Source organism: Aotus nancymaae, unplaced genomic scaffold, assembly GCF_030222135.1.
Source record: "Aotus nancymaae isolate 86718 unplaced genomic scaffold, 86718_ANA_hifiasm-v0.15.2.pri h1tg000028l, whole genome shotgun sequence".
NCBI lineage: Eukaryota > Metazoa > Chordata > Mammalia > Primates > Aotidae > Aotus > Aotus nancymaae.
Window position 1 is genome coordinate 20,285,120 of NW_026988441.1, and position 27,660 is coordinate 20,312,779.

General features: G+C 46.0%; 1 long non-coding RNA gene across 1 annotated transcript; it reads right to left on the minus strand.

Moving 5' to 3' along the window:
• Positions 1 to 500: 500 nt before the first annotated feature.
• LOC105714526 (uncharacterized) lies at positions 501 to 23,871 on the minus strand. Its single transcript, XR_010344186.1, has 5 exons — positions 23,726 to 23,871; positions 12,533 to 12,637; positions 11,874 to 12,027; positions 4,290 to 4,513; positions 501 to 622 (listed from the first exon to the last, which is right to left on the minus strand). It is a non-coding gene; the product is annotated as an uncharacterized LOC105714526 (long non-coding RNA).
• Between the last annotated feature and the right edge of the window lie 3,789 nt (positions 23,872 to 27,660).

Genomic DNA, 27,660 nt, shown 5'->3' on the forward strand with positions numbered 1-27,660 from the left:
ATTTCCCCCGCTTTATGTTCTAAAGATGTAATTTATCTCCTTATATCCTGCTCAGTTTTTTAGTTCATAATTTGTAGTAATAAGTGTCATCAAAAGCACTGAAAGTGTTGGTTTCTCTTAAATGATTGGGGACTGTTTGCATGCTGTTACCAACTCGCATATCTATAAGGAGGGCAGTAAAAGTGAGCTGAGATATTTAGTGACATAAAAAGAACCATGTAGATTTGTGAAAATGTAAAACTGTGATCATGGAAGAGGTTCATGGAGTAATGAGAGGAATGCTTCGTCCCTGGGCTAGTGATTCACTGGTAGCTTCTGTAATTTCATGGAAGCTATAAGGATTTGGTTTTTACACATTTTAATTTAGTCCAGAGATGTTCCTATTTTAATTATCCATACACAAGGGCACAGTATCTTTCTATGGTTATTGCTATACGTTACATTTATATATAGCAATAGCAATTTGAAAAAAAAAAAAAAACCCAACAAAATGCTTTCACCTAGATGACCAAAGGGTTATACTCATTTGTTTTAATGACACTATATGGACCTTTGCATTCTTAAACAGGATTTTCGAATACACGAGATGAGAGCACTCAGGGATGTGCGTGCACACAGATACCTACCAGAGAATAAAAAAAGGATGTATCAGTATCACCCCTTTCATGAAGGATTTGTGGGTGCTTTGGTGGCAGCCCCTGAATGGGGTGCCTGGAGCCTCTTGCTTTTCTGCTGAAATCAGAAGGCATTGAATTGGGGAATTTGAGAGCAAAGGGATTCCCACTGAGCTCCAGTGATCACATTTCAGTATCTAGAAATCCGTTTGGAGGAATGTGACATGTTAACTATTGTATTGGACTCAGTCTATATGCATTAGCAAGGAACTATGAGATAAAAAATATATAATACAAAAATAAATGCATATACCTAAATGTATCTGTAGCTGTGTCTATTTAATATCTGTTTATAAATATATATGCATGAAATGTATAAAAAGAACAATCTGATGAAAGCACATGTTGACAAAACCTTAAATTTAAATCGCCCAGGTCACACGCACTCTGCTGCTGTGAAAGGGTGATTCCCTAATGACCAGGGGGTAATTCTTCCACCTTCCACAGAGAACCAGTGAGCAGAAATCGGTCATGTTTAAGCGAATCTCCCGCAAGCGCTTCTGCCCTGTGAGGCTGTGGAACGTCTCTCTGGCTGAGCTAGAGCTGGTTCAGCTTCTCAGGCAGCCCTGCATGGATGCCTGGGGGACTCTGCCCAGAGGCAGGGCCCTCGATGTCACAAGCTGAGAGGGTCACTTCTACTAGGAAAGCCCTTTGCTTTCTGACCAGATGACCTGGTCCTACAGCCAGGTCCCACAGCCCAAGGGCAAACATTCTACAGAAGATCCCTATCCTCACCCTGCTCGGGACACAGTGACCTTGGCCTGAGCTTGCTAGTCCTGTCTGTTGAATGGTGTGATGCTCGGCTTGGGAGGAAGGAGAGAAATTAAATGGTTTGTGTGAGTGCCTAGGGTCCTTCGAGGAGGGGCTTATGCTAGGGTCAGTCACACAATGAATGTCTGGGGGGCCCAATGTACCAACAGATGTATTTTGCTTGGTTCTGAGATTATTTGAAATATGAATTTGTTGCCAACATTTAGTAATTGGAGATTTCACATGATTATCTGGATGGATTTCTGGCTTCATTCAAATGTTTGGAAGTGCTGGGAGCACAGTTCTTACCACTGTGCAGAGCAATTGATTTCTTTGGATGGTGCAGCCCCTCCCCAGGCCTCCTCAGACCCCTCCTCCTTGAGCCTTGAACTGGCAGCCTTCCCAGCCTGGGTTATCTGCCTGGCCCTGGTTATCTGACTTGCCACTTCGGTGTCGCAGGGGGCCTGTGCTCCTTGTTTTCTGGGATAGTTCAGCCACTGCCTTACGCAGCCTTGCCTCCCCTCACTGTGTGGCCTGCTGAGGTTTGTTACAAGTGACAACTGGGCTGCAGAGTGTCAGCTATGTCGCTGGAAGGTGGAATCTTGCACATGACCCTCTGGGACAGTGTTCTTCAGCATAGATGCAAGCACTCTCCTGAGAACACCAGGTGCAGAAAAACTGGTCCTCAGAGGTTGATGTGTAAGGAGTTTACTGCGCAGCTCTCTCACTGTCTGAGACAGCTGGGGTGGAGCGGTGAATCCGTGCACCTGCCTCAGCGAGGAGTGCATTCCTGCGGCATTTAAAGATGCTGTTGCCTCTGAAATTGGGACTTGCTGAGGTCTGGGGTCTCACCCTGCTGTGGTTCCCAGTAATTTATTTTTCCTTTTCTTTCTCAGTAGCGGTAAGATATGTGTATCTATTGGTGTGTGTCTGTGTGTGTGTTGTTGCTACGCACAGCAGGATGGAGCCCCAGGCCAAGAAAGCTAAGGTGGGGGTCTCCATTCACTCTCTTCTTGTCTGGCACAAAGGAAGTTGCTGCAAGAATGTGGGTGGCTCCGTGCAAGGCTGTCCCCGCTACTGGGACAGAGTTCAAGGATCCTGTTTACTGACACTCTCCCCACTCCCCTGTTGGATTAGGAGTTTCTTGAGGACAGGGTCTGTGTCATTTTCATCTTTGTATCTAAATGCCCGGATGGATAGATTCATGGTGAATTGGTTCCGTCTTCTCTATGCATCTGGGATGGGAGGCTGCTAAATTAGCACGGCTGCTGCAATACAGCAGGTTTGGGAGGTAGTTTTAGAAGCTGGGCTGGAGGAGGTGAACCAAGAGGGCCCGTGGGCATACATGAGAACCTCGACTCTGCTGCTTCTCAGGCATTTTCTTATCTAGATGAAGGAAGGGCTGGCTGAGGTTTTAAAGGATACTCTGTTGAATCTGTTGAACCTCTTTCTTTCCCTTTCTTTTTTCTCTTCTCTTCACTCCTCTCTTCTCCTCTCCTCTACCCCCTCCCTGCCCCTCCCCTCTCCTCTCCTCTCTTCCCTCCTTCCCTCCTTCCCTCCCTCTCTCTCTTTCTATCTCTCTTTCTCTCTTTCTTTCTTTGTCTCGCTCTGTCTCCAGGCCAAAGTGCAGCGACACAATCTCGGCTCACTGCAACCTCCGCCTCCTGGGTTCAAGCGATTCTTCTGCTTCAGCCTCCCAAGTAGCTGGGACTACAGGCACATGTCACTATGCCCAGTTAACTTTTGTATTTTTGGTAGAAATGGGGTTTCACCATGTTGGCCAGGATAGTCTCAATCTCTTGACCTTGTGATCCACCTGCCTCAGCTTCCCAATGTGCTGGGATTATAGGTGTGAGCCACTGTGCCCAGCCTTGCCTTTCCTTTCCCTCCTTTCCTCGCCTTTCCTTTCCTTTCTTTTCCCTTTCCCCTTCCCCCTTCCTCTTCCCTTCCCTTCCCTTCCCTTCCTTTCCCTCCCTCTCTCTTTTCTGTCTGTCTGTCTCCACCCTCCACACTTTATCTCCTCTTATCTTTCTTTCTACATGGTCTTGCTCTGTCATCCAGACTGGAGTGCAGTGGCACGTGATCATATCTCACTGCAGCCTCAACCTCCTGGGCTCAAGCAATCCTCCTGCCTCAGCCTCCCAGGTAGCTGGGACTATAAGCATGCACCACCAAACCAGGGTATTTTCATTTTTTATTTTTTGTAGAGACAGGTTCTCACTATATTGCCCAGGCTGGTCTCAAACTCTTGGGCTTCTCCCACCTCAGCCTTCCAAAGGTGAGGCACCACACCTGGCCTGAACCTCTTCCTTTCTTTTCTCTCTCCTCTACCTGTGTTGTCTGTCCAACACAACGGCCAGATCTGACCCTGGAACACAGTGTTACTCATTGATTGATTGATTGGTTGATTGGAACACCATTTTTTGCTCCAATCTGTCACCCAGGCTGTCGCCCAGGCTGGAGTGCAGTGGCACAATCTCAGCTCACTGCAACCTCCACCTCCTGGGTTCAAGCGATTCTCATGCGTCAGCCTCCTGAGTAGCTGGGACTACAGGGGCCCATCACCACTCCTGGCTAATTTTTGTATTTTTAGTAGAGACGGGATTTTGCCATGTTGGCCAGGCTGGTCTTGATTTCCTGACCTCAAGTAATCTGCCTGATTCAGGCTTCCAAAGTGTTGGGATTACAGGCATGAGCCACTGCACCCAGCGTGGGATACTGTTTTCTTAAGGGCCTGTGAGACCTAATCCTGAACTGAGCTGGAGGTCCTGTCACCTACCTGTCAATGGGCAGCAGGTGCCACAGTGCCTTTGTAATCAATGAGAAGTTGCCATCCCCAGACTGTGCACATTCTTCTTTTCCTGCCTTCTCCATGCAGCAGCCACACGTGGCCCCCACTGCAGGTGCTGTTGGTGCCAGGATGGTGCTCCTCTGAGAAGGGGCTGAAGTCCCTCTGCAGCTGGACTTCCGGCCAGCAGCTGGCAGGTCGTTGCTGAGATGGTGGTTGCTGGATAGATGCATCTGATCCAAGCTGGGTTTGCTTTTACTGGAAATCTGTATTCAAAAGCTCTGGTTTCTGTTCGTTGTGTCTAAAGAGAAATAAAAACTAATTTAGCATTTGGGACCCCAGTGAGGACAGAGCCCGTCTCATGACAGGCTCAAAAGGATCCCATTCTGACCACACAAGATGATGTTGAGTGAGTTTTGAGGGGGTACACAGGATACAGGAACAAAATGCCCCTCTGGCCTAGGAGCTTAGGATGGGAGAAGGGTAGATTGCTTAAATATGCCTACAATGCTTGGCTTCTGAGAACAAGGAACTGGAGAAAGGAAATTACCAGAATGGCTAGGATGAATGAGATGATTCTTAGTGGAAGCTCTTGGAGGAAGGGCATCTTTTTTTTTCTTTCTCTTTGTTGAGACTAAGTGCTTGTTCCTATAAAGGTGTCAGAATAGGCCGGGTGTGGCGGCTCACGCCTGTAATCCCAGCACTTTGGGAGGCCGAGGCGGGTGGATCACGAGGTCAAGAGATCGAGACCATCCTGGTTAACATGGTGAAATTGTCTCTACTAAAAATACAAAAAATTAGCTGGGCATGGTAGCGTGCGCCTGTTGTCCCAGCTGCTTGAGAGGCTGAGGCAGGAGAATTACTTGAACCCGGGAGACCGAGGTTGCAGTGAACCGATCACATCACTGCACTCCAGCCTGGGTGACAAGAGCGAAACTCCGTCTCAAAAAAAAAAAAAGGTGTCAGAGTAGAGGGTGGCGGGTGCATCTCCAAGGGCTACAAACTCAGGTGATTACCCAGGCCAGACAGGACACATGGGTGGGTGAGCACAACAAGGCTGGGTGCTCCTTGACCCACTCTCGTCTGTGCCTGGCTAAAACCTACCAGAAGAGCAGGAAGGGTAATAACCAAGCGAGGAAACCCAGGCACAGTTAGTGCATCCTTGGAGGCTCACCTATATACACATCTCTGCACCCCCCACACTCTACTACCTCCTCCTCAAAAGCTTTTGCTGCTGAACTATGCCCCAGTCCCCCCATTCTGTAAGAGCTAGGAATTAACCTTGAGTTGATGTCCCTCTGGGCATCTGTGTTTTCTTGCCGTGTGCTACCAGGAATTGACGTACATTCGTCTCCCCGCATTTCCTATCCCAGTGTACACTGACCAGATTGTAACATCTTTGGCCGGGAGGCTGAGTATCCCTGCTCCTCCCTGCCATTGTAGCCAGGGCTGGGCAATACAGGGAGAATCCACATATCTTTCTTTATGGGTGGGCTGGTGAGGTCTTGCAGGCCTGGGGTTCTCATTGCAAAGGCCATTCAAGACAAACAGGGAACTTGTTTTAAGCAGGTTGCCCGGAATTCGAAGCAAATGCTGGATCCAAATAGTCTTAAGGTGGCTGGAGCTTCAGGCTTTCCAAACCCATCTGTAGAGTTACATGATTTACTGAAATACAAGGATGTTCTGCTTTTACTGCTCAGAGCTCCCAATACCCAGTTATTTGTTTTACACATTTCCCCCATTAGAAAATGTAACATAGCAATTAGAAGCCAACCCAGATTGTTCTGCATTTAGGGGTTTTCACATATCTACTTGATAATTTTGTGTCTGTAGCAGCTTGGGCATAGCAGCCTTAAAGAGCCTTGTTTGGATTGTTGTAATGTTTTCCAGTTCAAAGTAACTGCTAGAATGGTTTTAAAAAAAATTCATGGCAAAACTCAAATCTATTAGCCTTGCCGTTCACACCTGCAGTTTCTCTCCATCCAGGTGTGGGGTTAACGCAAGCATCTGGGGTATATTTGCAGGGATTCTTTAGGAATAAAGAGAAAAACCCAAGATGCCTAATCAGAAATTACCTTACTGGTAGTAAAAACCAAATTCATGAGAATGTATAAAAATAGATTTCTTTTAAATGCCAGGGAAGAGATTTGGAAGCGTTTTGGCAGATTGGGATGCATGGACCGACCTGCGCCAGGTTCTTCTTACGTTAATAAATATTCATTTTGTTTTTTTGGGGGGGAGTCCAAGTACTAAGCAGAGGGTCCTTGTTGTAGAAGTGAGATCTATTTCTACAGTGAGAAATTCGAATTCTTAAATACCAGGTATTCTTTTCTAAAAATGTAACTCTTTCCTTGCAATTCAAATGGTTCAGGGGGACAGCGGCTCCCAGAGATGGATTCAGCCACGGCCTTTTCTCCCCCGTGCAGCTAAGCCAAGCCAGGTATGAAAACGGTGCTCCCTTCCCCTTCTCAGACATCTCATTTTTTTCTTGGACACACAGAGAAAGCTTCATTCAATATTGATAGTGTTTTGATACATTAAAATCGAGAGCAAGTCAGGAATCTTATATACAATGTACACAGATGTCATTTTTTCCTGGTTTCGCCATTTTTGACCAAAGGCGTCAATATTTTACAGGGATTTCATTTCCCTTCAAAGCCTGCAGGAAGTCCAGTTCTCACAGAATGCATGTCCAGTTGGTACTGAGACGGTTCCCCCCAACGTGTCTGTGAAGATGACGTTATTAATATTATTTGAAAAATCTACTTACCACTTGTGTTCAATTTAGCAAATTTGGAGCTTGAAAAAAATCTCAAAATAATTTTCCTTCATCTGGCAGAGTAACATTGTTCGTAATAAGTAAAAATAAATGTTTTGCCATTCTAACAAATATTTTAAACCAAACCAGAAGAAATATTCCAAACAATATAGTTCATTTAAATTTTATTGAAAGACAAAAAAGGGAAAGAGAGAGAGAAAGAGAGAGGGAGAGATGGAGAGAGAGACCTCAATTGCAGCTGTTCCAAAGAGTTCGGGTACAAATGTTCTTTCATTCCTTTGCATGATTTTGATAAAATTAGGTCAAAGAAATGCTCATTTGAAAACAGTGCTTTGTCATATTATCTACAACACATGTCTAGCAAATTTATGAATCCAGCATTCATCTGCGTGAAGTTTCAAATCCTAATGAATGGTTTAGACAGCATTGTCATCAATTTTCAGCAGGTGCAGCTGAGGCAATCAGTCAATTCAATCAAAAGCCTCCGTCAACTTGCGTGGCGCTGTCATTTTTTACATTCGGATTGCTGAAATTAACAAAAACGATCCGTCCCTGAATGCCGTTACACCTTCCCGCCTTTGGGTGGCGCTTTTGAGCAACGCTTTGCCGCTCGCCGTGCTGCAAGATCTCGCAGCATTTTTTTTTTAACTTTATACTAACATAATATTTCTTTTGTGATATTATGGAGATAAAATTGCACTGTGTGTTTTAACACACATTACAACAACCTCTTAAGGCAAAAAAGTAAATTCATGCAAATGAGTTATAGAAAGTGAAAAAGATTTCTTGTTCGGTGCGGCGCGCGGTGGGACCCGGCGCTGGGAAACACTCCAATCGCCAGGTTCTGAACTTCCTCGTCCCTTCTCCTGTCAGGCTGTGCAATAGATTGCAATGCGGGCTCTCAACTTTGGAACTGTTGCTTTAAGATTTAAGAACGTGGCCACCTGGTTGCCTTTACCTTGCTTTTCCTCTGGGTTTACCTTCCATTGCCTCTCTGGAAACCTTCAGGGTGGGCTTTATTGGTATCGGGAGAGGCACGTTTTATTGCAACCTGGGTGATGAGAATTCTCTTCTTACCATTGCAAGCTGTTGAGCTCCTTCTCCTCAAAGGGTTAACAGCAGCTTCAAACCCTGCCACTTTCCTTAAAAGAGTTAAAGGTCCTAAGAAAGAAAAGCTTTGGCTTTTTAACTGAAAAATAAGCTTGTTTCCAAAACTCTGTAGTCTAAGAAGGATTTCAGCAGTGCCAGTGAGGTAAAGAGAAAACTGCAAGAGACGCTCTGCATATGGCAAAGATGAGCACTCCTGTCTTCTGTCTCCTGAGAACACTAGCAGGTGCCTTCTAAATCTTTAAAATATATGGACGGACAGAAAGCACTTAGCATCAGTTCCTCCATGATGAATAGAGTTAACCTTTGTAGTTCGCCAAAAGTCAGTAAGTTTTTCTTTCCCATTTGTTTCAGTCGAATGACGAGTAGAAATGCGGGTAGGACCAGATAAACTCACATTGTCTTGGCCTTTTTGCTTAATGACAGCAGTGGACTGCTTACAGCAGCTGGCAAAAGAGACGTGCTAATATTAACTTATTTAAATAATCAGGTTACTTGTAGCGACAGACGCACTCAAATTTATTAAAGTGGCTTGAAAAATATTTAGATGCCTTTCCCTTGCAGACATCATGAATGGTCAATAGCCCCAATATTTCCATGGCCGCGTTAAAAAATACACTTCGTTTCTAGAAGAATGCAAATTCCAAGGAATATAATAAAAATGTACTTTTTAATAACTAGTTATGTCACTTTGCAAATAGCTTTGATGTAGCATTCCTGCCTGCATAAAGTTGAAGCTACATCTGTGTCAGCCATACCTGCGTTTATGATACCTTCCCTGAGAGAGCAATTAGGGGCTGGTGAGGGCTGGAGTTCTAGCTAATATTTGAAACTACATGTGCGTCTGCAAGCTAAAGGGGAAAAAAGGGCTGTGATCATCTGTGAATAGAGAAAAGAATTCTAACAGCTCCTACCTTTTAGACACTTGATAAAAAATGCGGCTGGGGGTGCCTGGAGAGTCTCAAGGGAGTGGCTTTTCCGCTGAGAAATGAAGACTGCCACATAGCCGCCAGCCGGGCTTGCTGTAGGAAGCTTACAATACAACTCTCTATGGCGGAGTTTGAAGTTAAATGGTCCTGTCTGCTTCTTCTCGTTTGTGTCACTTGTTAAAGATCTCTTGAAATGCACCATTACAGTTTCCTTTTAGTTGATTACAACAGAATTACACTAGTCATCTTGCATTTCGGCTACCCCTAATTTCCTATAAGAGCCCACGGAATAGATCTTTTCTGTTTTTTTTAATTGCCCAAATATAAAAACATGTGACTTGCTATTACTCTTAATATAACTGTAGATCTTGTAATAAAAGGTGAAGTGAAATTGAGCATCCATAAATCAAGCAAATGAATGCACAGAAAAGAACCAACGATACGTATAGTCAAAAATATGTGTAGCCTTAAAGGAGGTGCTTGGCACGGTGTGTGGGTTTTAACATTATGCTTTTCATTAGGCTAGACTCTGTTTCGCAGGGAAGACAAATATTTCCGTATTAGAATTTTTCTTTCTCTCTTCCAATCCAAAAGAGAATTTCTTTTGTTGTTGTTAGTTTCTTTCTAAAAGGGAAATAAATTAACATTGCTTTTCCCCCCATGAATATATGTGGTGAAAAGCTTGCAGTGTTTTGACTAAGCATGCAAAATGTTTTCTTAATCAGAGGAATAGAGTAGAAATGAAGGCAGTACGTCTTAAAAAGTGCCTGAGTGTCCAGGTACACGGGGAGATCCGTAAAACCGTTGACCAAGCACAATGTACGTAGACAAATGTCTTCTCATTGTGTGATGTGTGAAGGCCATGATAGATGGCTTCTAACAACAAAGCGTGGCCACAGAGACAAAATTAGTGTTGTTTTAATTACCAGTGTCTGTAATGTTATCTATCCATAACTGCCTGAAATAGACCGTCACAGAGGGTCAGAAGGCGACCCGAGCTCATACTTCCACACACAGCTCTCTTAACGGTTCCGGAGTTGTTACAGCAGTGTGCTTAAAAAAAAAAAAAAAAAGAAAAAAGAAAAGAAAAGGAAAGAAAGTTTAATGCTTCACTTGAAACATTTATTTATAACAAAAAAATTGTTTCTTGTTTAAGGGAAGTGCCTTTATCTTTTTCTTTCAAAGCAGATCTTATTAAATGCTATTTGGAGGTCAGAGTAATGGGCAGAAAATGGGACTGGCCTTGACATTCTTCAACAAAAGTTTACACTCTCGGAGTGGTGTTTTTTGTCAGTCACAAATAGCATGATGACACTAATAGGAAAGAAGGTTCTTTATTTTTGAAACCTCCTTGAGCTGAGATGGGCTGCTCTTCAGACATTAGTAAGTGTGTATATTGTGAAGATGAAGTATCCCTTACTTTCTGAGCTTGCGGGAGATGAAAGATAGGCCAGTTTTTGAAAATGGCCTGCGTGGCACATGCTATAAATGAGCACGGAAAGCAATCGAGCTAATAGATTACAGTAATTATCCAATCTTTGGCTAGTTTGTATTGGCAAACTATAAATACAGTACACATTAGAACAAGGTGCTTACAGAATGTACATGAAAGGTCATTGTAATTTGCAAGTCGCTAGTCATTAGAATATGCTAAAAACCATTGCTTCAGGGCTCAGATTTTAATGATGAATACATTGATTATTAAGTAGCAGAGGAAAAATGTTCAAGAGCGGCTGTGGTGTAATGATAGGTCGCTTTATTTTGGGAAGGAAATCAACTCAGCTTCAGAATGCAGGCATTGAGGAATATAATTGCAGTGAGGAAAATTCCTCAGAGGAGCTTGGCACATATTAAAAGCAAAAACTTGAGACATGTTTGTGATAAGATTACTAATAAATCTCTGGTAAGTCTTAGACTCCTGACAATAATACAGCAACAGAGTACTTCATCTTCTCCAAGCTTTAGAATTTAAGATCAGTCACAAACAATCTAAATTACGACTGATACTAGGCAGATGCAGTACTGGACGATGTTGCTTGTCATAAATCTCTCGTTCCTTATATGCAAATTAAGCTCCATTTTAAAAGATAATTTTTCACATGGTGATCGCCTTTATTTGCGAAACGCTGGTGATTTTTAATGGGGAGAGAGAAAAAGCCAGGCTCTACATCCGGGAATGATTTCATGCAAGATGGGAGGCAGGAGCCTGTCATCTTGATGCTTTAGATGGGGCACCTTGACCGGTTTTAGAGAGAAGTTAGGGACCAAGTTGGGCTTAGACACATTCACGCTGTGCCTAGAAACTGTCTTGGCTGCTAGCTGTAAGGAAGTCCTTGGGTTGCATGTATGTTTCAAGGCTTTCTGACTTTTATATTTCAGAGTGGTGTGCCTGTTCTGCTTCTTCTGGGATGGAAGCATTTTCTCTGACAGTCACCAGCCTCCTGCTCTCCTCCTGCCCCACTCAGTCTTTGCTGGGGAGCTTGCCCTCTGCCTCGTGGACCTCAGTTCTCCTACCTGGCTATGGGGCTGAAACCCACTCCTCACATGGCTGTCCTAGGTATCTTTTCCAAAAAGAACTCAACATAGAAATGGCCTGTAGTCCCGAGTTCTGTGCCAACCATTATCACTTTTTTCTTTGTTTCTTTTTTTTTGCCTGTGTGTTTTAAGAGCAAAGCAGCAGCTTACCTCTGGGTCCTGATAGATAGAGAGGGAATGGCTTGTTTTTCCTCATCACAGTCTGTACTCATGAAATGTTTGTCTCTGAAGCCCTGAATTTTTGCTGCAGGGCTGTTGATGGCAAACTTGGAAAGAATAAAAAAAAATTTAAAAGAGTGGGAAGCACCTGCCTTTTCTGAAATCCATCATTCCTCTACGTCATCCCTGGACCTCGAGGTTTATAGGAGATGCTCGGCCTCTTTATTGAAGCCACAGGGCAGTCAGGCCAGGTGTGTTGAAGGCCTCTCTAGGGCCCCAGAGAGAGGGATGCTGGCTGGCATTTATCTGGCGAAAGAGTAAAGCAAGGGGGTTTTCACACCATGCTGGGTTCACCAGGGTAGCTTGGCAGAGGGTGCTTGGAATAGTTTTATTCTATATACACCTCCAAAGAAATATCAAGACCAAGGGGCAGGTAGCCAAGTGTTTTCTAATGGGTAGCAGCATCACCCTGGAAATCACCCTGGGTCCAACCAGAGGTTGGGCAAATTCTTCTTTTCCCCTGGTGCTGTCAAGATGGAACTCCTCCTATTTTTCCATTGTTTTCTTGGGAATACATTGGCAGGTCCCAGGGAAGTGTTGGGAAGTCTGTATTTGTACTGCTCTTTGTCTTTCTGTCATTCTAACCCCACACCCTGAACGCGCACACGTGCACGCGCGCGCGCGCGCGCACACACACACACACACACTCACTCTCTTTCTCTCTCTCCCTCGCTCCCTGTCTCTCTGCGTCCTCTCCAAATTAACGAACTTAAAACAAAAACCAAGTGCTTGTTGATCAGTGCTGACAAACCTGTTCCAGGAGGAAGGGACTAGTGGCTCCTCCGGGGCAGATGCGCAGGAACCAGGTGGAGCAGCACATCCCTCTGGGTCCCCTGTAGCTAGTCATTTTATCAGCCTGTGCATTAAGGGGCAACACCATGCAAGGGTAAGAGTATAAACATGCTTTACAATTCTCAGCTCCCTAGCGTAAGAATACTTCCTGCGTGGATGTAAATTTACAACACGTGCTTATCAAATGTGAAAATGCTTGCAAATCAGAAACAAACTTACGGGTGAGCATATTTCAGTGATGGCTTTTGCAAGGGCTGTGCTTGATGTTGGGCTATAATCTTGTTCCTCTTTAGTTTCTACATGAGGTGGCTTTCCACGGTTTGCCACAGGGAGAATTACGATGGCTGAGCCTCAGACACTGGTGTGAAGATGCAGATTTGTTTAATGAAATCCGTATTTACCATTGGGTTGCAAACACAGCTAATACGCCCTACATTCAAAAAAGAGATCTGCACTCTCAGAACTAATATTTTCATTAATTGTGTATTTCTACCAGAAGGCAGACATCATCTAACCATCTTTGCAGCGTAACTGCACCTGTGATAGAAACGTTTTTCAACCGTCCCGTTCCCGATGAGTAAAATGTGTTGTATTTGTAACATAAGGCAATAGCTTCCTTTCCTGGATTTGTCTGTCCTAAGTGGCGAATTCTCCAGTATAATTGGGCTGTGTGTTCTTTTCTGGATTGCACTTTTTGTTTGGCAGTTTTAAAACAGTCCCCACCCCTTTGCCCCCCAAATCTTTAAGATTTGCTTGTAAGATGTACTTGTTGTGCAGGAAGTAATTAGCCTGTTACGAAGATATTAATTAACATGTTGAAAATGTTTTCTTTATTAATGAGAAATTCACACATTCTATTGAAATTAATTTGTAGAGTTTAAAATTAATTTATCGCGGCCTTTGATGACCTCAGATCTACGAAGACAAAACTGAAGTATTGTACTAACTGTTAAACCATTCATTAAACATTTTATGCAAATAGTGTTTGTTTATAAACAAATTAACTGCAAGGATTTTCAAAACAGGTGCTGTGTTGTGAATGCGTACTAAATGATGTGGTACTGAAAGAATTAATTAGACCTTCAAATGTAATTAGTTGCAATAATTTGCGTGATTAGCGGCTTGGTTAAGAAGTAAGACACACACATTGTAATGCATGGGAGAGTCACTGCAGTAGCTTTGTTTTTCATATGGCGAGGATGAGTCTTCTCCATGTTTCGGAAATTTTTCAAAAAATTGCTGACATAGCTGCAGTTAATTGCCAAGTATCCTGTGGGGGGTAATGTTGTCGCTGTCGTCTTTTTCCCTCTTTCTCCGTTGGCTTCTTGCAATGCGGAGCCACTGGATGCAATGCTGTTTATTTGCACCTTTATGAATTTTTAAAAGAGAAAGTTGTTAACCCCAGATCTTTTCCTCCCCAGAGGATATGACAATACTTAACACTTTGAGGGTTAAAAGACAGTACACAATTATTATAAGCCAAATGAAACATGTCCTGTATTTCAAGAGCGGCTGTGATCGCTCAGGGAATAGCGGCAGTCATTTTTTTCTTGACATTGCAGTGGAAGTGTCTCTTCTGTTCTTTCAGAAGATGGGCCGCCACTCTGCACAGTTTAGTCTGATGGGCCACAGAAACTGGTACTTGTCACTGCTGATGGCTTGTTGATATGAGGCCTGTGTTCTAGAGGCAAGGCCATTGAGATCCCTGGGACCGCAGCATACAGCTGGATTTGTTCTCTAGGGCCATGTTGCTGTGAGATGGCATTCAATGTTTTAGGGACCCTCGGACCTCTAAGCTCTATGCTGAGACCTTGTAAGGTCTCAGTCCTGCTTTGAAGGATCCTGGGAAAACCAGACCAGAGTGATTTCATTTCTTCATTTGTTCAGATGCATCTAAGTACACATGAGAATCAAAAAACTATAAGGAGCTTCTCTTATTTGCCAGTGTTGTAATTTCTCTTTCTCTGGCTGATGAAATGCTAGGGTAAAAGGGATAGCCAGTTCGGCTAGAGTGCAATTATTGGGACTAGTGCTGCTCTAATTATTGGACTAGAGTGCAAGTGCTGCTCCAGTAAAGGTCCTCCGCAATACCACCATACATCGGCTCGGGGGTGAGTAAAGGCAGACTGCTGAGCCAGCTCTCGGAAGTGCCCGACTTCACTGCATCCTGTTAACTTTCCAAGGAACACTAAGTTCTCCCCCTGTCGTGAGAGACACGAGGTGAACTTCGCCTTGGGAGGTGGAGGCTGTATGGCTCTCGGGAGCTGACCTTAGGGTGTTGAACCTCAGGAAATACCAGCAAAAGAACTTGGCACAATTCATTATTCCAGGCATTGGAATCCTGAGAAAGAGCTACTACGCATTCCATGTCCTCTTGATTTGGGGACTATCCAAGTGGAAAGGGAACAACCTGGGCTTCTGGCCTACTGTGTGCACAAACATAACAGTGGCATTCATTTAAGGTGCAAACGGAATATTTAATCCATTCTAACCAGGAGGCACCAAGGCCCTGTCGTAGGCTCCAGGGGGATGCAGTAGTGACTCGTACAGATGATGTCCTTTGCTCATGGAGCTTCATTGAATGCAAAGCAAACAAGCAGATGCCAAATGTCAGACAATTTTAACTATGGAGAAATACGAACTAGGCTGATTTCTCCTTATTCAGGTGCACAGTTCCAGCTGAAGTGCCTCTGAACAACTGTCACTCTTCAGCCCTCACTGGGCCATGGTGACATTTTATACTGGAGGAGACAGGATAGAGGGAGTGGTAGTTGGTTAAGAGGTGAGCCAGCATTCTAAAATAAGCCTATTGTGTGCCTGTGTGTGTGTGATGCATCCTGCTCTTCCCGAAACCTACTAAATGACAGAAAGGCTTGAAATGCATGGTTTCACTGGTTTCACGTTTTATGAAGGCTCCTTTGCCCAGGGAGAGTTGAATTATCTCATCTCTTTCCTACCACACTGAACGACCTTGGGCAGGGCTGGGGTGAAATCTGATTTCCCTTCCAGCTATAGACATCAAGGATTCTACTGTTGGCCTTGGAGAGGTTGAAGGTCTAAGAGACGAAAACTTGTGAGTTTCCATAAGACCACAGCTTTCCCTCCTTTGAATTTCTTGGCGGTGTTTGATTCGATTCATCCTCATTTTCAGCTGGTGTTTGCAAAGCAGTCTTTAAAATAGGCCCTCTTTGGATGATGTTTGAACTTGAACAAAATTAACATTTGCGTGTCATCAGTAGCTGCAGTGCATCATTCTGGGCAGTGAAGGATGAAAAGTCAAGAATGTGGGCCGCTTGATTAAAATGAACAATCCAGGAAAGTTCGGAAGGATGGATGCATAGAGCTGGCCTGCTAATTTATGTGGACTCGATTCCAATTGCAAAGGAACATTTTTTTTTCCCCTCTGAAACTTTTAAGAAATTAGGTTTTAAAGCTGAACTGGTGCACCACTCAACTTAAAATAGAAGAGAATTTGATTTTATGTGGTGCCTTTCACATTCCTGCACTCTATATAATATCACACATCAGAGCTCCTGGCTGCAGGGTTGCTGGGAGGCAGGGCTGGGTTGAATGATTCCTAAGAAGGGGATGAACAACCATCCCCTTTGCAAAACACTTGGAAAGAGCTTCCTGTGGGGTTTTAAAGCCTCTCTCTTTGAGGCCTTTGCACATTTTCTCCCTCCTTGGACTGTGAACATGAAGCAAATATTTACTGGGGTCTCAGGAGCTCTGCACACAAATTGTCCTCAGTGTGCAAATACCATCCTAAATATTTACTGGGACCTTAGCACCTCTGCCCACAAATTGTCCTCTGCATGCAAATACCATCCCGTCCTAGAAGATTCAACTAGAATGTTGTCTCCTGCTCCCCAAGGTAACATTCATAGTTTTTTCCTCTGCAGTAACCTCTACGGTAGTATTATCAATTCTTGGGCTATGTTGTATGTGTCCTTGGGAAAAGAACTGCCCTAGACAGAGCTTCACCTGCACATTGGAGCCACACATAGGATTGCCTGAAGGTAGGGGGAGAGAGCTCAAACTAAATGCCCAGCGTGCAGGCTCTTGATAAAAGTCAACATACCCTCTTGCTTCCTCTACGCTTGCATGGGAAGGAGTGCTGACGAGCAGACAACAGGCAAATGAAACCTATCTCCCTCCCCACAGGCTAGAAGAGGACTAGCAACAAGTCACGGATGGTCCCATATGTCAGGTATTCTTGAATCCCCAGCTGATTGCAATCAGTTGTAACTGATTTGAGAACAGACACATTGTTCACATGCTACCGTGCAAGTCCCAAAGAGAGACCTAGCTGTTTTCCTTCCTGGTGTATGTATGACATACAGAATGCTATTCAAATATGTGTTCAGGTGATTTCTGCTTAAGTATGTGTTGGGTAAAAAAGTTAAAAATGGGGAGATTCCCTTAGACTGAGGGAGCTGGAGCTGGAGCTAAGTTGCAAACAAGGAGGAAGTGACTATCCAGAGGAATCTAGGGGATCTCTTAGGGTCTCAATGCCCAGGACACAGAAATGGTGGCTCTGTGGTAGGAGGGCTTGGGCAATGTTAAAAAATGAGGAAATAATCTGAACAACCACAATGATTAATACTAACACTCGTCTTCAAAGAGCCATGAGATCTTTAGTATCTACAAAATATATGAGGCTTCAGTTGAAGTTTTTATCAGAGAGATGCAGCTGGGGTTTTATTTCATCTTCACTCAGCTGAAGGCAACCTTGAGGGCTGGATGGAAAGGGATTGAGGTGGGCGGAGAGAGGTCTGAGGACAGAGAGGCAATATCCCAGCATAGGCACCTTGGGAAGCTTGGCATTCTGTGTTGGTGTACAGAAAAGTACAACAGGGGGCTTGTTCGGTATCAGATACTGCTGGCTTGAATAATAGCAGTCCTGGGTGTCACTTACTCTACTAGGTGAGTTCTCCCAGCCTCAGTTTCCTCCTTTTTCCTTTTCTGAGATACAGTCTCCCTCTGTCACACAGGCTGGAATGCAGTGGCATGATCTTGGCTCACTGCAACCTCCGCCTCCCGGGTTCAAGCAATTCTCCTGCCTCAGCCTCCCAAGTAGCTGGGATTACAGGCACGTGCCACCAAACCCGACTAATTTTTGCATTTTTAGTAGAAACAGGGTTTCACTATGTAGGTCAGGCTGGTCTCGAACTCCTGACCTCAGGTGATCTGTCTACCTTGGCCTCCAAAAGCGTTGGGATGACAGGTATGAGCCCCTGCACCTGGCCAATTTCCTCTTTTGAATACTAGTAATGTATGAAACCTACTGTGCAGGGTTTTTCTAAGGACTAGAGAGAACCTAAGGCAGGGTCCTATGTGTAAGCAGACATCACCTGAACACATATTTAACGTCCCCGGAGGGGATGTTAGCATTCTGTCCTGATAGCATTCTGCCCTAGATGGTGCTTGCAGAGAACACTCAACAAGTGCATGTGAATATGCATAGTAATGTTACTTCCTCTGATTTTCAAGTGCAGATTTCAGTTTGGGGCCTGTCCCTTCCCCACTTCCTCTCTTCACTCTGTTGCTTTTCAAAGGAGCTGTTGATGGACTGTGTTATGTTGTAGGTTCCAGCCTGAACGTCTCCAAGGATCAATTTTGGAAGCACACACATACACAAAGAGTTAGAGGTGTGAGAATGCCAGCACTGGGGAGAGGCTCAAAGAAGAGGCGACATCGTCTGATTCGAGTAGGAATCCATTGATCTTGGCTCCAGGAGGGACTCATCGTCAGCATTGCTTGGTTTGGTCAGTTTCCCTGGAAGGTAAGGGGTGAACCCATCCAGGCCAGTGGCATTGCCAAGCAGAGTGTTTTTACTTGGAAATTCCTTTCCACATCTGAGGCACAGTGATGACTCATCTGACTCTCGCTTTTCATCTCATTTCCTCTGGGGCACTTCTCTCTGGAGCCAGTGCCCAGATGTGTGTGTGTGTGTGTGTGTGTGTGTGTGTTTTTCCATTGGCAAGATGGAAGAGATGTTGCAGAAAAAGTTTCTCTGCTTCCCAAGCATCAGCAAATTCAAGTGAGTGTCCAAAGGTAATTGTATTAGGCAACATGCTAGTCTTACTCTAATGGTCTTACAAGCTCCAATGATAAAGTGTGTATGTTCCAATGATTATAGGAATTTTATTTTCATCTGGTTTTTATATTGCTATAAATATTTTGCATTTACCAAATAAAGTGGTTGCTATGTAGAGATCATAACTTCTGGGACCTAAATTTGCTTCAGATGATAGGCAAATTATAGAGTACAATATGTGATCAAACAGCAGTATGGAAAACTTAAATAGAGTGAGCCCTGAGGACGAAGGCTGCTTAAGACTATGGGGGATGGAATAAATGGGAGTTTTAGCAAAGCTATCGCTGATTCCAGCAGATAAATTATGCTCTGCCTTTTTGTATCTCTTTGGGACTGTACTACATAAATTATGACCAAATATAATTTAGGCTATCAGCCTATATTTCTGAACATCCATCTTGTACATTTTAAGTACAAAATTACCATTTTGCAGAAGTATAAAATTGAGACAAATTTTTTTCCATCTGTGCATTTAACTTCTGCATACTTTATAGCAGCTAACGGGTTCGAGAGGACCTCATTACCATCCGGAGGGGACGTTAGCCCCGCGACTATATAACTGTATTAAGATCTACATAAACGGGAATAAAGTTCGAGGGACAGTGGAATGTGGAATTATATATTCTTTCTTAAATGGAGATGTAACTTTTATATAAAACTGCTCGTCGCTGCTTTTCTGAATAAGAGTCACTGTTTATACGTTGAAACTTGCTGATGGAGGAGGCTGTGTTTAGGAAAACTCCTTTCAAAACATGAGGAAAAAGGCCAGCTCTTGGTGACAAAGGGGACCTTCCAGAGATCCCTTGGCCATGGGAGCTAAAATCCGGTCTTGAACTCTGGTGTGGCTCACAGAGATGACAGTGGCTTCTAGGAGCCTCATTCTACTGCCCCCCAAGCACCGCCTCCTCAGATTTCTGAGTGATGTGAGTGGGAAAGTCAGACAGTCCCTGGGTCCACCCGTCAGGGATGAGGCTCCCTCACTGGCTTCTCGGGAGGCCTGGGTCTGGGTGGGGGACTGCACTGGACTATGAAGTAATGAGAACAGTCAGGGATTTTTTTCGGGGAAGAACCAAATCCACTTGCCCTGACAATTGCAGGTCTTCTGAGGGCAAATCTCTGGCCAGGGACCAGGGCAGCCCTGGTTTCTTCCATGCAGAACTGGATTTCTTCACAACGTAGGGTAGCATTGCTCTGACAGCTGTGGTTGCATCTTAGGACAAGTTTCCTTGTCCTCAGGGGGAACCCAAGACAGTGTCAAGCCTTAGAGCTCACTGTAGGCTTGACACTGTTGGATTCCCCAAATTCAGGGAAAGTGCATCCAGCAGGGGAACCTCGGCTCTTTGCATCACTGAGGAAGTGGCTGGTAAAGGAGGTGACAAGAGGCAGAACCCATTGAGACCTGGGAACCAGGATCTATCAAGCCTGGGCATCCCAGCCTGGGGCAGGGGATGTCATTCAATCATCCTCTCATTAGCTATTCAGCTAATGCTTATTGAGGACCTACTATGGGGCAGGCAGGTTCCACTTCAGTGACGAAGATACTTTTGGGCTTGCCTGGTTGTTTGAGCTGGAATGGAGCCTCTTGCAGTTCACAGTGCGGCTCAGTGGCAGGTGCAGAGGGCGGGGTGATGTTGAGATTTTGGACCCTTCGTGCCAAGTGGACAGCACTGTATAATCTTCACCTCATGTCCTGTCATTCTTTTTTTTTTTTTTTTTTTTTTTTGAGACGGAGTTTCGCTCTTGTTACCCAGGCTGGAGTGCAATGGCACAATCTCGGCTCACTGCAACCTCTGCCTCCTGGGTTCAGGCAATTCTCCTGCCTCAGCCTCCTGAGTAGCTGGGACCACAGGCACGCACCACTATGCCCAGATAATTTTTTGTATTTTTAGTAGAGACGGTGTTTTGCCATCTTGGCCAGGCTGATCTTAAACTCCTGGCCTCAAGTGATCCACCCACCTCAGCCTCTGAAAGTGCTTGGATTATAGACATGAGCCACTGCACCTGGCTACAGATTTTTCATTTTTCACGGGGGAACAACTCACAGGGGTGCCTAGGGGGCTGTATCAAGGGTTGGCTCTCCTGAAGGGGCTCAGAGCTCGCTATATGCTTGACACTGTCTTGGGTTCCCCAAATTCGGGGAAAATGCATCCAGCAGGGAAACCTTGGCTCTTTCCATCATTGAGGAAGTGGCTGGCAAAGGAGGCACTAAGAGACAGAACCCATTGAGACCTGGAAACCAGGATCTATCAAGCCTGGGTGTCCCAGCCTTGGGCAGGGGATGTTCACTCAATCATCTCCTCATTAGCTAGTCAGCTAATGTTTACTGAGGACCTACTATGAGCTCCGTAGGCTCTACTTCAGTGATGAAGATACACCTATATCTTGCAGACCACCAGATAATAAGCAAGTGATGTAACACATAAATTTAAAAAATTCCAGTTTGTGATAACTGCTGTTGAGACTTTCTTTAAAAGAAGATCAGACGTATCATTTAGAAAGTGCCTCTAGTTGGTGGCTACACTGGGGTGAGTGGTGGGAAGTCCACTCTGAGTGGTAACTCCTGGGCTGAAGCCTGTTGGATGAGAAGGAGCCAGCTGTGGATGGCGGAGCAGCAGAGGGGACCACATGGGGATGGCTGACCCCACCTCTGTTGGCTCCGTCATCCTCTGTCCCTGGGCTCACTCATGACAGCTCTGAGGGTAACCACAGGAGAGCCTTGAATCAACCTGGCGAGGAGGCAGGGTGGGATTGTGGTAAATGTTCAATAGATAAGCATCCTGAGGTTCAGAGGAGTTGGTCACTGTCCCAAGGTCACGCAGTGAGTGAGTGACAGAGGGGGCATCTGAATGGCGGCTTCCTGGTTAGACTTCCTCCCACTGTTCCTTCTGTGTTTCCAGGTTCAGATGGAGAGGCAAACCATGGAGGCTGCCATGAGAGGCATGGGCTGTGTGTCATTTCCTGTTCATGACCTTATAAACCATGGACAGCGGTTTTGAGAGTTGTAGCAACATCAGACCCTTTTGAGGAGGGTGCTTCTTCCCAGGGGCTGCCTACAGACACTCCCCCAGGCTGTGACATTGTGCACCGTAAAGGCTGCCTCATTTCTAGTGGGGTGAATGTGGACGGGGACCCTTCCCTGTGCACTGGGGTGCAACCACCCTGTGGTTCAAGCATGCCCATAAGTCCCCTGCAAATAGTGAGCCCAGAAGAGCTGGGGGCTGGCTCTGTCCGTTCATTAACACTCAACTTCTCTCTTAATCCAGAGCTTGGGTGCAGAACAGGTGCAGGCAGAGATAGGCTTTGAGCAAGGACAGATGGACACCACCGCACAGCATCAATGACTCAGTTTTTTTCCCCCAAAGCCCAAGGTCGGATCTTTGGCAGAGCCTGGATTATTAGAGCTGAGACCAGCTCTCACCACCTGCAGGTGCTGGGGAAACTACTCATTCATTTGCCAAGAGAAACACAACAGCCCTGACCTGGAAATGCACCCATTGGCGTTATCAGCACTCTTTCTTCTTGTGATGGATCACGCCAGGAAGCCAGGCTGTAATCCGAAACCACTCTATCAAATCCCCTTGGGAAACAAGACAGTGGGTCCTTGTCATGAGCATATTCTTTTGCTGAAGGAGATGTCCAGCCAGTTTGGAGCGAAACCTGAGATGTGTGTGAAGAGCTTGAGTTGGCACCTGGGATGGCAGAGGGAAACGGGGCAGGTTGTCAGTGGAAGCCTGGGACCACCACCATCCAGGGACAGGTCAAGAACGAGGAAGCCATGGGTGGAACTGAGCTGGAGTGGTCACAGAAGAAGGAAGAAAACCCGAGGCCAAGCGGGTAGACAGTTTTAAGATGGCAGGAGTGGTCAGTGGTGATGAACACGGCAGAGATGTTCAACTACACAAGGACTGCGGGGTGGGTGCCCATGAGATCTGCCTATGGGAAGGTCACTGATGACTGGACTGAGTGAAGGGGAGGAGGTCATCATGTTAAGGGTGGTTAGTTTGTTGGTTTAGGGTAGGAGTGCTTTAGCCAGCGGTGATGGAGAGAATAGAGTGGCGTAGACTGAGGACCATGGGCGACAGTGAAGAGCACAGAGGGAAGGTTGGTTTTCAGTGGTTGGTGAGACTGGCAGGAAGGTGTCACCATGAATGTTGCTAAGTTTGAAGGTGGAAGGATGAAGTCACAAGAGCCATTGGGAGGAATGAAAGAGGAAGCTGAAAACAGGCAGAAAGCCCTAATGGAGGGACCCAGGGCTCAGTGGAGATGGGGGCCCACGTGTAGTGCTACGCAGTGGTGAGATTCTTCCCATTAGTGCCCAGCCATGTGGGTGCAGGGTGAGAGGAGGAGGGTTGAGCAGGGTGCAATCTCAGCAGGTGTAAGGACAAAAAAGAGATGTAGGAGAACTGAGTGCTCAGCCAAGAGCCATGCAGTCAGATGAACCAGTGTGGGTTCTGGGCTGTGTGGGAGGGGAGAAGGACTGATGCAAGGGGCAGGGGGCTGCCATCACTTCCTGCAGGCCTCTGGTGAGAGCAATGCAGTCAGATGAACCGGTGTGGGTTCAGGGCTGTGTGGGAGGGGAGAAGGACTGATGCAAGGGGCAGGGGGCTGCCATCACTTTCCTGCAGGCCTCTGGTGAGAGCAATGCAGTCAGATGAACCGGTGTGGGTTCAGGGCTGTGTGGGAGGGGAGAAGGACTGATGCAAGGGGCGGGGGCTGCCATCACTTTCCTGCAGGCCTCTGGTGAGAGCAATGCAGTCAGATGAACCGGTGTGGGTTCAGGGCTGTGTGGGAGGGGAGAAGGACTGATGCAAGGGGCAGGGGGCTGCCATCACTTTCCTGCAGGCCTCTGGGAAGAAAACCAGATGTCTGAAGCCTGGGAGGAAAGGCGGCTGTGGTCAAGGGGTGGACATGGGGATGTTGGAGTTCACTACTCCCTCCGCCCTGTGGCGACGACACTATTCTGGGACAATGCTCCGCGAAGGTGGCTGAAGTGGAAGAGCTCACAGGTTGGAATCCTGGCTTTCTTGCTTGAGATTGAGAAAGATACTCCACCTCTCTGGGCTTCCCATGCAGATGGCAGTAACGATGGTGCTTCCACGATAGAGTTGTGTTACCATATGGCAAAGCAGAAGCAAGTTGGAGCCTGGATGAAGTGACCCATATGGTACCTTAGGACAGGGCAATGCTTAATAAATCATCATCATCATCATGATGTCATAGAACCAGGGTTCTAGAAGGCTCTGTGGCAGGGAGTGGGAGGGTGACTGACAGGGGAAGAACTAGGAAAGAGGACACAGTAAGAGATAGAAATAGGAGCAGGTTTAAGGGCCAGGTGTGAGGGGAAGCATTGTAGGTCCCCCTGACTGCGTGTGTTACAGAGATGGGAGCTTGTTTGGCCCTGGGTTTCTGATCGAGGCCCAGCCGAGGGTCTGTGGTAGAGCCTGGCCAGCTGTGAGGAAGACAGTGAGTGACCCTGCAGGTGGGACCTGCCCTTGGGTGTCTGGGGCATGGATGGACCGCATGCCTAAATGTGCTGCAAGGCAGGGCTGTGTAGTGAGTCAGGGACCGGCGGCAGGGGAGTTTACAATGTATAAACCCAAGCGTTTTTTCTTCTTTGCCCCATGCCTCAGTTTCCCCACATGTGCCATAAAAAATTGGAGAAGGTCATGTTTTAGTTCCTTTCTGTACTGCCATCCTCTGATTCCAAGTCTTCCCTTGCTGATGTTTTTCTGAAATGCCACCCCACCCAGGCGCCCCCACATGGTGAGAAGCTGAAGTGGATGAAGTCACATGGTTCTATGGGCATCAGGTGGTTTCCTTAACAAAAGGATGGTGCTTCATGGACGGCTGGGAGCAAACCATCTGCACAGCTCAGGGCTGCTGGAATACAGAGTGGAAACATGTTGGGGCAAAATAAACCCAGTCCTCAAAGAGAGAAGGCTCCAAGATGAATTGTACCCGTAGGACAGTGGGGAATGTCCCATAGGTTTTCTGGGACCTCCTTGATCAGCGTCTGTGGGTGTTCTTACCTGACAGAACCAAGGGGTGAGTAAAAATGGTTGTGGGTCTGGGGAGGGAAGGAAAGGAAGTACAAGGCATGACCTCACTGTTCCCGCTTTCTGTATCGGTGCTGAAGACCTTGACCTCTGCTTCAGATGGCAAGTTCGATCTTGCAAATTGGTTAGCAAGTGGGGTTTGTTGTCCTCTCCAGTAGGTTTGGGGGCAATGGGAAGCATGTCTCATATCATCGACTTATTTGTGGAGTCCCAGGAGGTCTTGGCAACTGGCTTTAAGGTCAGTGAGAGGAAGTGAAACCCTTCTAGCTGATCCCCATCATGCACACCCATGCCTGGGCATGCGCAGCCAGGATGCTGAGGACATGAACTTGGAGACACAAGTAGGCCTGTTTTGGAAGAGCAGGACAAGGAGCAGGGAAGTGAAATGCAAATTGGAAATACCAGTGGCCTCGGTGATTTATCCGACACCAGTCAGAATGCCTATCACTAAGAAGTCAAAACACAACAGATGTTGGCATGGATGTGGAGAAAAGGGAATGCTTGTATGTTGTTGGTGGGAATGTAAATTAGTTTAAACTCTGTGGAAAACAGTATGGAGATTTCTCAAAGAAATAATAGCAGAACTACCATTTAACCTGCAATCTCGCTACTGGATATCTACCCCCCAAAAGAAATCATTATATTATTCATCAAGTATATATTAATCATTATAATGTATATTCATATTCATTATAGCACCGTATATATTATTATATAATATATTCGTTGCAGCACCATTTACAATAGCAAAGTCATGTAACCAGCCTTAGTGCCCATCAATAGTTGACTGGATAAAGAAAATGTGGGACATACACACCATGGAATATTACACAGCCACAAAAAAGAATAAGGTTGTCTTTTGCAGCAACATGGATGCTGCTGGAGGCCATTATCCTATGTGAATTAACGGAGGAACAGAGAACCAAAAACCATGTGTTCTCACTTATAAGTGGGAGCTAATCAGTGGGAAAACACGGACATAAAATGGGGATAACAGACACTGGGGACTTCAAAAGGGAGGAGAGTGTGAGTAAGGCAGGGGTTGAAAAATTTCCCATCAGGGATCATGTTCACTATTCAGGTAATGGATACACTAGAAGCCCAGTTCTCACCAGTATGCAATATACTCATGTAACCAGCACAGGCACCCCCGACTCTAAAATTAAAAAATAAATCTCACACACACACACAAGATAATACCAATTTCCAAAGCCAAATTCTTCCAGAGCAGCATTGCCTGTCCCTGAGTCCCATTTCTGCCCAGTACAAAGGACCCACGGATGCATGGAAGGTCAGCACATCCTGCTGCTTCCAGAAACCAAAGCCTTTGGATGACGATGGGGAGCCCCTGCCTCTTCCTCGAGCCACACGACTTCCTATTTTTGTTTCCCATCCTTTGCTTTGCTGCAGGAGCAGGGCTTACTGACAAGGAACGGGGACCCGTAGAGAAATGCAATTGCGCCCTTGTTTGCCCGGCGCCCTGTTTGTTCCCCGTGCAGAACAATGACCTCTTGTAAGCCAGGGCTTTCCAACCTCACTGAGTGTTACTGCGCAGCCCCGATTCCTCCCCTGATTATCTTGACGCCTGTCAGACCGTGAGGTTCTCCCTCCCCTCTCTGCTCTTTCTTCCTAATAGACATGAAACAGTCCAGTCAATAATATTTTACTTGTCTTCCCACTGCGTGTCTCTTCTTCTGATCAGTTTAGGCGAGTTTGACTGCAGAAAGTCAGAAGGGAGGTTAAGATCTGAAAAGTTCAGCCAAATGTTATCAGCCTCAGAGATGTTGCTAAGGGAAAGGGCCCCGAGCCCTTGGTGACCGGAGCCAATAATAGCTGCGATTCACTGATAGCATCAACGCCTGTCAAAGATCCAGGCGTTTGTGGTTGGTCTGTAAACGCAAACACCTGTATCCAGTCAAGCTATGATGGTTATCCTCTCTTTCCCTGTCATTCTGATCCGTTCCTTGAAGGGGCTGCCAGGATGTTCTAAGCTGTGAGTTGATTTATAAAGTGAAGGGTCTCTCCAAAACTTTGGCACGATGGGGAAATTGACGAAGGGGGTGCCTCTCTTTTAGGGGATGATGTGGCGTTTTGACAATGATGAAGTTGACCGTTTTCTTTTAATTACATTTTTGAACCCATTTCACCCGTGGCCCGAGCCGTGGGAAACATGGGCTTAGGCGGACTTTAACTACGTTCACACGTCTCCCTGAAAGGATGCTTGGTGCTTGAGATTTTTGCATGGGATGAATTAGATCAAAGAGACACTAATAAATAGTGTCTGGGTAAGCTCTGCAGAACACAGTATATGCATAGTTGCGATATTTTCAAGATTCAACAGGCAAGGTCCAAACTGTTAAAAACTTCAGTCAGTGCAAGGAGAAGACAAAACCTGTGCCGACTCTCCTGGTTGAGGAAAGATTGGGCAGGGCATCAGGTCTCTCTCAGTGAAAGACTTATCGACTTGGATGCTTGGGTGGTCAGCCATGGTGGCCTGGAAAACAGAGAGGGAACACGGTCACATGGCATCCTTCCCAGGCTGCATCCTCAGCCCCTCCACGTGGGTGCTTGCGTGAGGGCTCCCACGTGGGTGCTTTCATGGTTCCCTGGGAGCTCTGCCCTCCTCTGCTGGGAATGTCCACATGTTCTTGCATTCATTAAGCTCCAGCTTCCCATCCCAGCAGCGTGAAGGTACAACTGCCCCGGCCCCTCAACCCACGCCGTCCCCTTGCCCACGCGACTCTGCCTTTGGTACCGTCTTGTCCATCTTGTTTGTTTGTCCTCTGTCATCAGCAGCGTGCAGCTCAGAGTAGAGGCTGGGGAAGAAGGGAAAAGAAAAAATACTGGGGAACCGGGTTAGGGCGGGGCACTCAAGGATATCAGCTGACAGCAGGGTCTCTGGAGTCAGAGCTGGGACAAGCTGGACTCAAC